Source organism: Urocitellus parryii, chromosome 13 (assembly GCF_045843805.1).
Source record: "Urocitellus parryii isolate mUroPar1 chromosome 13, mUroPar1.hap1, whole genome shotgun sequence".
NCBI classification, from domain to species: Eukaryota; Metazoa; Chordata; class Mammalia; order Rodentia; family Sciuridae; genus Urocitellus; species Urocitellus parryii.
Window position 1 is genome coordinate 64050735 of NC_135543.1, and position 12363 is coordinate 64063097.

The following is a 12363-nucleotide window of genomic DNA, read 5'->3' on the forward strand; positions in this document are numbered from 1 at the left end:
CGTGCCAGGTCCTGCTGGTGGCCCTTCCTTCCCACCGTGGGTCATCAGCTCTGTGGGAAGGGGGAGGTGGTGGGAGACGAACCTGTGGCCTTAGGATTTGGTGACTCCCCCATTCAAATCCAAGAGCGGCCACTTCCCGGCTGGGTGACATGGGGAAGTGTCCTGACCCCTCCCAGGCTCACGTCCCTCAGGTAGAAAGTGGGCCGAAGCCTCCCTCCCGGAGATATGGGGTCGGAAGGAGATGGAGTCTGCCAACTGCACAGGTGCTCCAAACCCTGGCCTCCCCATCTTGGCTGAACCTGTGGGCCTTTTTCAGTGCCACGTCGACTTAGTTTTTAATTCTTGGAGTGTCCATTTGCTTGATATAGTTAAAAACTCCAGTGGGAGTGATGTATCTGTTAAGCCAGGCCTGAGGGCTTGTGAAAGTTCAAAGTATAATTTTCAAAAACAGTGACTCTCAAACACATAGTTCGTGGGTCATAAAAATGTATTTACTGTTTTGATGGAGAACACAAATGTGGATAGAACCAATTTTGAGGGAAATGAAATGAAATGCTGAAATATGGCTAAGCTAGATTCAAACCTGGTTGATGTCCTATTGAGCATCAAAATCTTTGCAGTTATCTACTCCATTAGATAGAAATGATTTTTTTTCTAGGAGACAAAAATAATTTTCAACTTCTACAATTTAAAAAACTTACTTTAAAGAGCATAGGCCCTAAATGATAACACACAGCAAGTCCAACAAAGGTTGACCGGGTTGGTAGACTCTTTAACAATGTTCTGGTAGAACATTGAAAGAATAGGAGTTTTCTCTTTTAAATCCAAGTTATAGATCATTGTGGGAGTCAGCCTTCTGTCACTGTGACAAAATACCTAAAATAATCAACTTAAAAGGTGGAAAGGTTTATTTTGACTCACAGTTTCGGAGGTTTCATGGTTGCTTTGGGCACAGTACATCATGGCAGGAGAGTGAGGTGGAGGCCTGTTCTTCCCATAAGTATCCAAAAAGCAAAGAGAAAGAGGAAAGGGCCGGGTTTCAATATCCCCTTCAAGCTCATGTCCCCCAATGACCTAACTTCCTCTCCCTAGGCCCCACCTCCCCAAAATGCCAAGCTGAGGACCAAGCTTTTAACCCAGGGGCCTTTGGAGAACATTCCAGATCCAAACTGCAGCAATAATTAAAAAAAAAAAAAAACCCATAAATAAGACCTAAAGTAAAATGTGTGCATTGAGACTGTTATTCAGGTATGAGTTGGCATGAAGTCTTCAGTTATAAACATGAGTTAGGATTACTGAGACCTCTTTACAAAATGGATGAACTACCCAATTGCCATTTAAACCAAATGTCCCTACTGGGCCCAGAGCTCTTAGCTCAATTTCTCTTTTCTCTTGAAGATTGTTCTCTGCCATTCTTCCGAGAGCCCCAGAAGAGTCAAAGCCACACCCACCCTTGACAGTGATACATGAGGACAGCTCCTAACCACGACCATCTCTCGGGTCTGGGATCTTGCCGTGAACCATGTTTGAACCTTTCGGTCCGTGAACCCTGATGTTGGCTGGCAAACCATCGCTTCCTGGTTTTGAGAAAAAGAAAGGCGAGAGAGAGAGAGAGAGAGAGAGAGAGAGAGAGAGAGAGAGAGAGGCGCCTTGCACTTCAAATGGCTCTTACAAAACAACATTTTGATGAGTTAAGTGTAAATGAATCAGAAGCATATGGATTTAATTAGCTCCAAACAGCCATTTCAAAATGGAGCAAAGGAAAAAAAAAAAAAAGAAGAAGAAAAAGAAAAAGAATGCTTGTGTCCAATCACGTCTTGGGGGTCTCCTGCTGAATTTGAAATGATGGAAACAGATGGAACCGCGGGGCCAAGCGCTCAGGTTGTACCCTCCACGTGGGCCGTGGCCTTATCAAGGAGCCCGGAGCTGCGGGAAATTCCTCCCCCAGAAATCATCAGCCACTTGGCACGACGTCTGCCAGCCCGTTTGTGGCCGACTTTTAATTAAACCAGGCCTACGCAGGGAGAGAATGCAACTTCCATGTTTTTGAAGATGGTCCAGGGTGCAATCCACATGGGACCACGTGTGTGGTCCTCCTTTCCAGTTGAAAACCCCCGTATTCTTCTTCTCATGCCCTGTGAGTCTTTCCATGTTACCCCCCGAGCTGGCCTTGGAGGTGTTCAAGTGTGGAGCGCCGGCTGCTCCCGTGGCCTCTTCTGGGTGAAGCGGAGGGGTGTCAGGGATGGACACGCCTTCCTACTTAACGGGCCAGCCGTTGTTTCTCTCCAAAGAGAGAGGTGTTAAAAGTTCAAGGGTCCCAAGCTGCCTTGCCGTCGCATGCCAGAAGGGGCCTGGTGCACTGAAACCGGCCTCCAGCAGAAGGAAACAGAACGTATTCATTTGAGGCCAGCAGCGAACCAGGGCAAGTCTTTTCATTAGTTTTCAAGAACTTGTGTGTCGGGTCAAAGGTTTTTTTTTTAAATTGCATCCAACTTGTGTCGGTTTGTTGCCGAATGGTTGAATCTTGGTACACGTGGGCAGGTCTGCGAGGTGGTTCTGCGTGTTATCAGTCTTTCTTCTTCACAGCCACCTTGAGAAGGGAATGGACTCAGCCCCTGGCCCCATGGCACAGAAGAGGCGTTGGCTTGGCGAGGTTTGGGGATCTGCGCCAGGACGCTCAGGAAGGAATCGGGCTGGATGCAGGTCCCCCTCTTTGCATTCTGTGACTAGGAAAGTAGCCACCATTTCACACCCACCAGGGAGGACTGGGGCGGTTAGGAGTCGCAACCGGGTTCAGATCACAGACGTCCACTCTCTGGCCACACGTGCCTTCCAGCAGGGGAGGCAGAGCAAGCCCCAGGTCCCCTGCTCTCCTGGGTCGCTCTTGGCCTGGGGCACCCCGTTTTATGCCTCTTGTCCTGACTTAGTTGATAATAGCGTCCTATTCGCTCTCTCAAGTGTCCCATTTGACATGATATATTTCCTGGATACCCCGATCTCTGTGTGAAAGGGTCAGATTTTGATGGTTTTATTTGGATAAGTCATTGAACCTTTCTGTTCCAAGATCATCCCGTGTTTTTGATCAAGTGTGTTCATGCGTGGAGGAGACATGGCTGTGTGTAGGGTTTTCTGATCTCCTGATCTGAATACCTGTGTAGACCCACTAATTGGGGACCCATGGGTTCTCTACTACCTACTTCTGAGCAGAAACCCCACAGGCCGAGCCTTCCTCTGCAGTGAGGTGCGGTTGCTCATCTGTCCCCAAGGCAGGAAGAGGGGAAGAGGCTAAGACCTGCTGTCGTCTGTTTCCAGGCAGGAGACTGTCGGGGCCTCTTCCCATTTCCCTTCCTCTGTCTCTCTCCTTTCTTTATGCACTGCTTTCTGTCCCCGTGATGACAATGCCCCCAGATCGTTTCTGGGTCCCCAGAGCTTCACACTGGCCAGCCCTAAATCCCTCCATTAAGATTCGGATCTGCTCCTTCTCCTCTCCCTCACGGGAACCTCAGGACAGGAACCAGACCTCTCTTCCCATTGGTTCTCCTGAAGACTTGTCCCAGGAGACATTTTGGTGCAGGGGCTGTCCCACATGCTGTGTGAGTCCCCAGAGGCTTGGGTGGGTGGTTACGCAGCACCAGATAACCAGCAGCAAGAGCCCCCCCACCCCCAGCAGGGACGCTGGGCGGGGCAGAGCACCCGAGCATTGCTGTGCGTGGAATGAGAGAGAAGCTGAGGTCCAGGCCTCCCAGGGGCCACCAAGGTGTGGGCTGCAGAAAAGAGTGGACAGTCACTTCAGAACCCTGGTTTCAAAGGCTGCCTCCCCTTGGCCTCTCCTCCCCAAAGCCAGTTCCCCAGAGACAGGAGTCAGCTCTCCCAGCGCGGGTCAGTGGAACCCCGGGGGGAGAGAACAGGCACCTTGACTGACGGTGACCCCAGGATGGCACACAGGGGGGTGGCCAGCTCTCACCAAAGATGGAGAAGCGAGGAGACCAGAAGGAAGGGGAAAGGCCGTGGGGAAGGCCAGAGCCAGACACTCACCCATCCCCACCCACCCCATCCACTTCCCTCTGCTGATGCCAAGGCCTCAGTTTCCAAGGCCAAACCCCAGGATGGGAATGTGATTGATCCACTCATCTTTTCAGGTTGGGCCGGGCAGGCGAGAGGATTGGCAAATGGTGGACTTCCTACCCCTAGATCCAAAACGCTGTGGCCAGGTGAGGAGGCTTGATGATTTGTCACAGAAGCTTCCTTAAACCTCCCCACGGGGTTCTTGTGGTGTGGGTCTTAAGTATCTGTGTGCTAAAGGCTGGGTCACCATCCGCAGTGCTACTGAGAGGTGGCAGGACCGTGGGAGGCAGGGCCTAGTGGAAGGAAGTTAGCCCATTGGGGCTGTATTCTTGAAGGGGATATTGGGACTCCAGTGCTTCTTGTTTCTCTTTGCTTCTGCCTCCTCTGCCATGTGCTCCCCCCCCCCCCCCCGTGATGTACTGTACAACACAGGCCCAAAGTGAAAGGGCCAAGCCACCAGGGACTGAGGACTCTATGAGCCAAAATAAACCTTTTGTCTTTGAAGTTGATGGTCTCAGGTAATTTATCACAGTGACAGCAAACTGACTAACACAAGGGCCACAGGTGGGGCAGTGATATCTAGAAGGGCAGGTTCCCATACTACCTGCATAGACAGAGGTTAACACCGTGGATTACGACTAAAATATGACGCGTGTGTGTGTGTGTGTGTGTGTGTGTGTGTGTGTGTGTGAGCATGTTTTTGGAAGAGATTTGTATCTTCATCAGTAGGCTGAGTAAAGGAGATAGATGTGCCACACCAACATGGACAGGCATAGAAAGGCATGGGAAGGGCAGATTCTCTCACTCTCTTTTTGAGCTGGGACATCCATCTTCTCCTGTCCTTGAGCACTGGAGCTCCTGGTGGTTAGACCTTCAAACTCCTGGATGTGCACCAGTGGGCCCCAGACCTTTTGGACTTAAACACATCCTTGGCCTTCCCTGGGTCACCAGCTTGCAGACGGCAGGTCCTGGAACTTCTTGGCCATAACTGAGTGAGTCAACTTCTATTTAAAAGGTTTCCTTTCTGTATAAATGTTTTACTGGTCGTACCCGTCTGAAGAGCCCCGACGAACACACCAGGTAACTCCACACCTAAGTCTTCCCTGGGTTCTTTGCTTTCCAAGGGGGAGCTACACCCAATTTGGGGATTTCTCAAGTTCCAGAATTGGAAGGCTCTCAATTCCAACCTGGCCCTGCCCCGGGCACAACCACACAGGAGATTTGCTCCTGGGTCACTAGTTTGGGAACATGACTGATTGCTCCCCAAATCTGGAACTCAGCTCTTAGTCCCACCCCGGATGCTTCCGGTCTAAGAAGTCACCATGGTCTTCACATTTCCTCTTTAAAAGGTCTTCCATCCTTAGAACTGTTCCCTTGGGAGGAGAGAGGGGTGGAAGAAGAACTGGTTTTCCTTGGAGGTTGGAGGGATATCCTCCGCACCTCTGCCTTCCTTAAAGACCTTCTTAGCATCCCTGAAAGGTGCAAAGGGGGACGTCACCCATGTGATGCTATTTTTAAAGGGCCCCCCTCCTTTCAACTTCTGGAAGCAGAACACCATGAATAGCTAGAATTTGCTGAAAAAGACGTTGATCCTCACAATTGGGAGACAGAGAGGAAGAGATGAATGGGAGGTTGCCCGAGGACAGGTGTTAAACCGGATTGGGGGGGGTTGCTTACTGCTCGGAAGAGGCTTATGGATAACACGTCCCACTGGATCCAAGACCCTCTTTTGCTTTCAGAGTTGGTTCAAGAAGCCAACGGGGTTTAATTTCACATCACCCTGGCAAAAGCAGGGTGCTTCTCTGTTTCCAATTTCCACCCCAAATTTCATTCCCACCTAACGTTTCCCACGGAGGCAGAGGATGCAGAGGAGAGAGCGCAGGGCTCCTGAGCGAATTCAGTCGCTTTTATTCCTTCAGCCAGGGGCTAATTTACAGTCTAAACTCCACAACAGGCACATTGTTGCAACAACATCTGCATTTTATAACGGCAGGGATAGCAATCCCGCTGCTATCTGCTCTGTGCTTTATACTCGGGGGCTGCAGGACTGCCCAGGGCTTGGTCAGGGAAACCTGCCTTCTGTGGAGATTAGATTTATGGCCCAGCCTCCATGCTAGGAGAGATTAGCAGGGCTAAGGCTGTTTAGTTTGGCAAAGAGGAGAAAAGCAGGGGACGCGATAGGGACGTTATAGAAAATGATAAATGAAGGAAAGGAAGGCTTTGGGGGCCCCCATTTGCCATGGCAGTGACACTTCACACACTCTGGTCCCCACCCGGAGGAGGAGGTCATTAACCCCGGGTGGTTTGAGGCTGTCCGTTGGGGGCAGAGGTGGCGGAGAGCCAGGCCCCGAGGGCAAAGACGCTGTGCTGATGGGAAATGTCTGGGTGGGTGTATTTATATGAAATAGCACCTACGGTTCCATTAGCCAGGATCAGTTTACCGGAGCCATCCATCCCACTTTAGGGCACGGTGACAAGGCTGGCTTCGCTTCCTGCCTCCCCTGGGGAAGGGGCCCCAGACAACTTGGCACCAGTCCTGTCCTTGGGGCGTCTGGGTTTCCAGCAGCTTCTTCTCTCTTGGAAAATCCAAGCCCTGGATGGCTGCGGGTGCCCGGGCATCCCGAGGCCAGGGTGTGGCCTTGGAACCCAGAAAGAGCCAGTATCAAGATAGGTTCCCAACACTGCTCACCAGGAAGGGAAGGTGGGAAGTGTGGGGTTTTATTAGACACCAGGGATTTTCTATACCTCGGTCCCCAAAGAATCCTGTCCTTGAAGACTGTGGCACGCAGGCCCGCGGCCTAATGACAAACATCCCAGGCAGCGGGCCAGAGTGGCAGAGACCCAAGGGGCCTTCCCGGCGTCTTTCCTGGCTCCTCTGGCCCGGCTCCCTGCCCTCCCTCAGTTTCCCCAGTGGAGGCTGTGGCCTTGCCCCCTGGCCTCTCTGAGTCTGGGGGATGGCCGGGGAAAGGGTCGGTCTGTGAGTGTCTGGCCACACTTTGAAGTTGGAGGCGCTGCAGCCAGGCTCCCTTGGGGCACTCGTGCTATCAACAATCCCAAACCGACCTACCCGGGTGCTGAGTGAATTCTTCAGCTGCCACCCTTCCCTCCCCCGCTCCAGAGCAGCGGAAACGGAACCCTCTTTGCAAAACTGGCTCTCCACGGCTTGCCCTCTCGCTCTCATTTATTTGTTATTTTAATTGGTGCATAATCATCATGCATGTTTTCGCCATGCCGTGTGAAACTCGAACATCCTGCGCCCGTGGAATAATTTGCAGAACTCTGTGCCACGCCCCCCTGGGCCTCTCTCCGTCCCTCTTCCCTCCTTCCCTTCTTTCCTCCCTGTCACTCATTTCTTGGGAGGCGGGGTTTATTCAACTTCCCAGGGGAATGGCCCTTCGGGACCCCCGGGGTCTGTCTACAGAAAACTCTTCTGTCAAGGGGCAACCAATTTGATGGAATGGAGGCGACAGTGGCCCATCTCAGGGGCCGTGAGCTTCAGGACAGAGGTGAAGGGATCCGCAGGCCAAGGGAGGAACAGAAGGAAAACTTCCTGTGGGGTTTCTGTAGCTCCGGGCCACCATCTAATGCCATCCGTGTCATTCTTTTTAGGAGAAGACAGAGACTCGTTCCTAAATTGTCGTTATGAAAATTGGAATTGGAAAGGGTTTGAGAGAGGTCGGGGGGGACCACCCAGAGCCCAGGATCCCATTTGTGGAGACACTGGAAGGGACACGTGGGGGGAATGAGGCTGGCCGGACGGTGGACCCGGCCAGTGGAGGGGCTGGTGGGGGCAGAACATCTGGAGAGCCCACCACTGGTCGGTGCTGAATGGCTCAGGGAATATCCTTTTAATGCAAGACCCAGGTGTGTTATTTATACTAATTTACCGCAAAATCATGTGCTGCTGAGCTTCCGTAAATAGAATTGATAAAAGGATGTCCTACCAATGTACCAGATTTTATAGGCATCCATAGCCAAATTTTAAGAGCAGAGTGAAATGCACAGCCTCAAGGCCCAATCAGGGAATCTGTGTACGATGCCCGGGTCCCAGGTGGCTGAGGCCATTATCTGTCCTGGGCACTGGGGACCTGCAGAGCCTCCCACTCCGCATCCTGTTGCATCTTGATGTAGTTAAAGCAGTGTTTGAGGCCTTGGACTGTTGGGTGAAATAACAGAACACCCCCCCCCCGTTTAAGGGGGCTTAATGTCCTTAGTTCTGTCTTTGTCTTTATGAAGGTGTAAGTAGGGAGACAAAGGTGTCATTTCAAAACAGCCCCAGATGGCATCCTGAGCCACATCTGTTATTTGACTTTCAGTGCGGTGCTCCTTCCCAGGGGTCTAGAATGGGCACGTTGTAAAGATCCTTTGTGAAAGCGATGGTAAAGGCAGGGGGACCGGGAGTTCAAAGCCAGCCTCCGCAACTTAGCGAGTTGTCCTGTCCCCAAAATAAAATACAGTAAAACACAATGGGCCAGGCATGTGGCTCAGTGATGAAGCACCCCTGGGTTCAATCCCTGGCATCGAAATCAATCGATCAATCAATAGATAGATAGATAGATAAACAAATAAATAGATGGTCTCAGGTCGACTCCTGATCTCCGTTCACACAGCCTAGTCACGGCACCCGGCAGCCCTCTGCAGGTACTGTCTGTCCCTTGACAGAGCAGAAGCGTTTTTAGAGCTCAAACCTGCTTTCCAGAGCACCCCCTCCTCTCAGCGCCCTGTCCCCCTCTTCCTGTCCCAGCTGGGTGGGACGGTGGAACGGCAGAAGGTGGAACAGGGACTGTCCAGGCCAGCTGCCTCCATTCTGCTCACGGGGTGGGGGTGCAGGGCGTCCTGGGCCACCCTGGTTTTATTTACCTCAAAGCCACAGTGAGGTCTGGGAGCCACTCCCAGGCGGGCCTTCTCCAGGCCTCTCATGGGGGTGGGAACCGCCCCAGGGCAGGCCCTTTGAGAGATGTGGCTGCCTCTGTCTCAGTTCTCCCGGGTGGTCAGCCTGTAATTTCAAGATTTACTGGCCTCACGGAGATAGCCGCCCGCCAATGGGGCAACAAGGGTAATTACAAGAGGTTGCTCCACTAATCCCTGGTTACAAACGTTAGTTAGAAGGTAAATAAGCTCTGTGCAAGCATTTCCTGAGCTGCAAGGGTCCTGTGTCCTCTTTGCCTTATTTTCTTTTCCTTAAGGAAAGGGAGAAAACAGAGAGAGAGAGAGAGAGAGAGAGAGAGAGAGAGAGAGAGAGAGAGAGAGAAGAGGATGAGCCTGACTCTTATTTAATTTCATTGTGTCCTTAGGAATTAGAAAGAATCTTTGAAGTTCAAATTATTTTAATACTTCTTTTGTTTGTTTAATATTTGGAATTGGAAAAAATTAGGAAGCTGGATTCCTACAGCTCCAGAGAACTAGCATCGTCGCTTCTGCCAGTTTGTGGCTGAAGATGGGCCCAACAGACTGACGGGGACGATGTCTGCAACTCGAGCAAAGGAAACTTCTGGAACTCCTGCCTTCCCAGAGAAGCCAGGTTGCTGCTGTCCCCCCAGTGCCGTTGGAGGGGCTCTGCGTCACTCTGTCCTCTGTCTCCTGACGCACCCTCCCTGGAGCAGACAGGAGCACTGAGCCCGCACTGTGTGGAAGTGACTGGAGACGGCTGGGCCTTTGGTGTGTCCAGGGCGCTGCCGGGCCTCTTGCCTTTCTGGAACCGGTGATGAGTTTCTGAAAATAAAAATGACCCCAGAGGAGGAGGGTGGCACCGAGCTGTTGTCTTCAGAGTTCCTCATGACTTAAGGCCACCCCAGCCTCTTCGATGTGCTCCCAAGGGCTGCAGGGACCCCGGCAGGGACTGAGACGTCACCCTCAGAGCCCATTCCACACGGGAGAGGGTCAGTCCTGTGGTCCACACTGCCTTTCCCTGAAGAGTTCACCTCTTCCCAAGGCCTTGTGGCTTCCAGACCCCCCACCTCCACCCCCAGACCTCTGTGCCCAACCTCTGCCACGGAGTGGCCTCTTCCACCCACTTGTCACCCAGTGAGCTCTCTGGAGTAGAGTGGCGGGAATGGAGTTCTTTCCGGAACTTTCCATCCTCCATAGCTTCAGAGGATTCAGGGATGGATCATTGTTATTGAACCCATGTTCAAGTCCCTCTTCCGCCACCCATCTGTCTGCGCCCCCGCCAGCAGGCTCCAAGCAGCCACTCCCAAACCCGACCTTGAGCAGCTTTATTCTGTCTTGATGAGAATGGGTTCCGGAGGGATCCCTGAGGACAGCTCAGGCCCTGGTCCTTCGTGCCCAGATCCTTGGGAACCAGGCAGACATCGGGGCGTGGAAGTGAAGGTGCTCGTTTGGAGGTGACTGGTGCTGAGTTCAAGGGTCAGCTCAAGCGCTGACCCGTGCAGGGACCTGAATAAGCCAGAGAAGCCCTGGGTGCCCCAGGTCTGTGTCTGCCACCTGGAGGGAGGGCCCATGGGTGCTGGGAGGAGGGCAGGGGTGAAGGGGCCCACCCCAGCAGAGCTGGGGGCTGAGCGGAGGATTGGTGCTTCTCCTGCTGTGTCTCCACTGGGTCTGGAGACTCCGTGTTCCTGCCCAGACCATCTGAGGGGAGGGCTCCCCAAACAGCTTGTTTCACACAAACAGGTCAGGAGAGAGTTTCCACTGCCAGCAGTGCTGAACCCTGAGCCCCCAATCTTGAGCCCCTCACCTCTGTATTAGCAGTGAAAGAAAGGTGATGGTCCCTGTGCATCCCATTTGCCACTTATTGATCACTATTAGCGGGCTCCTTGGTTGTTTTCATTTCTCTGTATTACACATAGCATCTCATTTAAACCTGTCACGTCCCAGTGTGGGTCATCAGGGAGCAGCTGGAACACTTAGCCCTGAGCCACAGAGATGCCACGTAGGGCAACTTTGAAATCAATATTGACCTTTTAGAGTTCTTTTGAGAAAAGCAATAGGTGAGTGATAGTGATGATGTTCACCAATGTTATTGCTGATGTCATTGGTAATGCTGATCATAAATTATGTAATAAGCTCTAGATTATGAGCTTTTTATTTTTTTTAGTGCACCTATCTCAATGCACTTGTGTCCACTTGCTTGAAATATTCACAGAATTGATGACTTGAAACTTCATGATTTAACTGTCGAATGACCCTCACGAGGTAGTGGGCAGAGCGTGTTAAGGATTTAAATCCTGCCTGACCATTTTGGGGCCAGAATAAGTTTTACGTGTCCCTCTGCTTCTGTTTCCTCAGTGATCAAATAGATCCAATGATAGCACACCGTTTGGGTGTGACTTATTATGATATTAAATAATATTATGGAAGTTATAAGGAGGGTGCTTGGTTCATAGGACAGTTTCCCTAATTGTTGGTTATGACCACCAAGAAGCTCAGAGAGGTTAAGCTAACTGCCCGGAGCTACACAGCTCCTGATGGAACTGGAACTACGCTGGCTGACCCAAGACCCCTCCCCAATTTTGGACCAATTTCATTTGCAAATGCTTGTCTCACCATGGAGTGCCCACACCTCCTGGAGTGCGCTGACCAGGACGGAGCCTCCCTCCTGCAGCTGCCTGGCCACGTGGGTGGTCTCATGCGGGCGCAATTGCTCCTTATGGCCTCTGCCACCTCAGGAAGACGAACCGACCAAACGGCTCTCTCTGCTCTGGTTCTTCCCCCTGTCCCCGTCCTCCCTACATCCTGCCACCCGGTCACTGTCAGCGTCTGGCAGGTGGTGGGAGTTCTTTCCCAGCTGTCGGTCGCAGGGTCGAGCTCCCCAAGGCCTTGTGTCGGGGGCAGTATTGCAACATGTGGAACGGAACAGGATGGGCACAGGGCATCTCGCTGCAGGCCCCGGGGGACCCAAGAAGAAAACCACACACTCTGACTCCCAGGTGCCCAGTCACATGGGGGAGACAGGCCCGAGACAAGGCCTGAGACAAGGACTTAGCGCCTGGGGCCCAGGGACACCAAGCTGGCAAAGTCCACCCTCCCTACAGCTTCAGGGAAGGCCGGGGTGGTCAGTCCAGGAAGGGTCTGGAGGAGAAGGACCTGAGGACCGACCCAAGAACAGATGTTTTGGGAGGAAACGAGAACACATCCTCAAGAAGTCCTCTAGGATGACAGTTTGTCCCATCGATGGATAGGGATAATGAGGTCCCCATTTGTTGGGTACCCACGAGGAGCCAGGGAACTGTGCACTTGATTTCCTGCATTGGTCCATCTAATCATTACATCCCACACAAATTTCTTTTGTTATAGTTTATTTTCATAAAGTCATGAAAATGTCCAGTGGCCGCTGCTCAC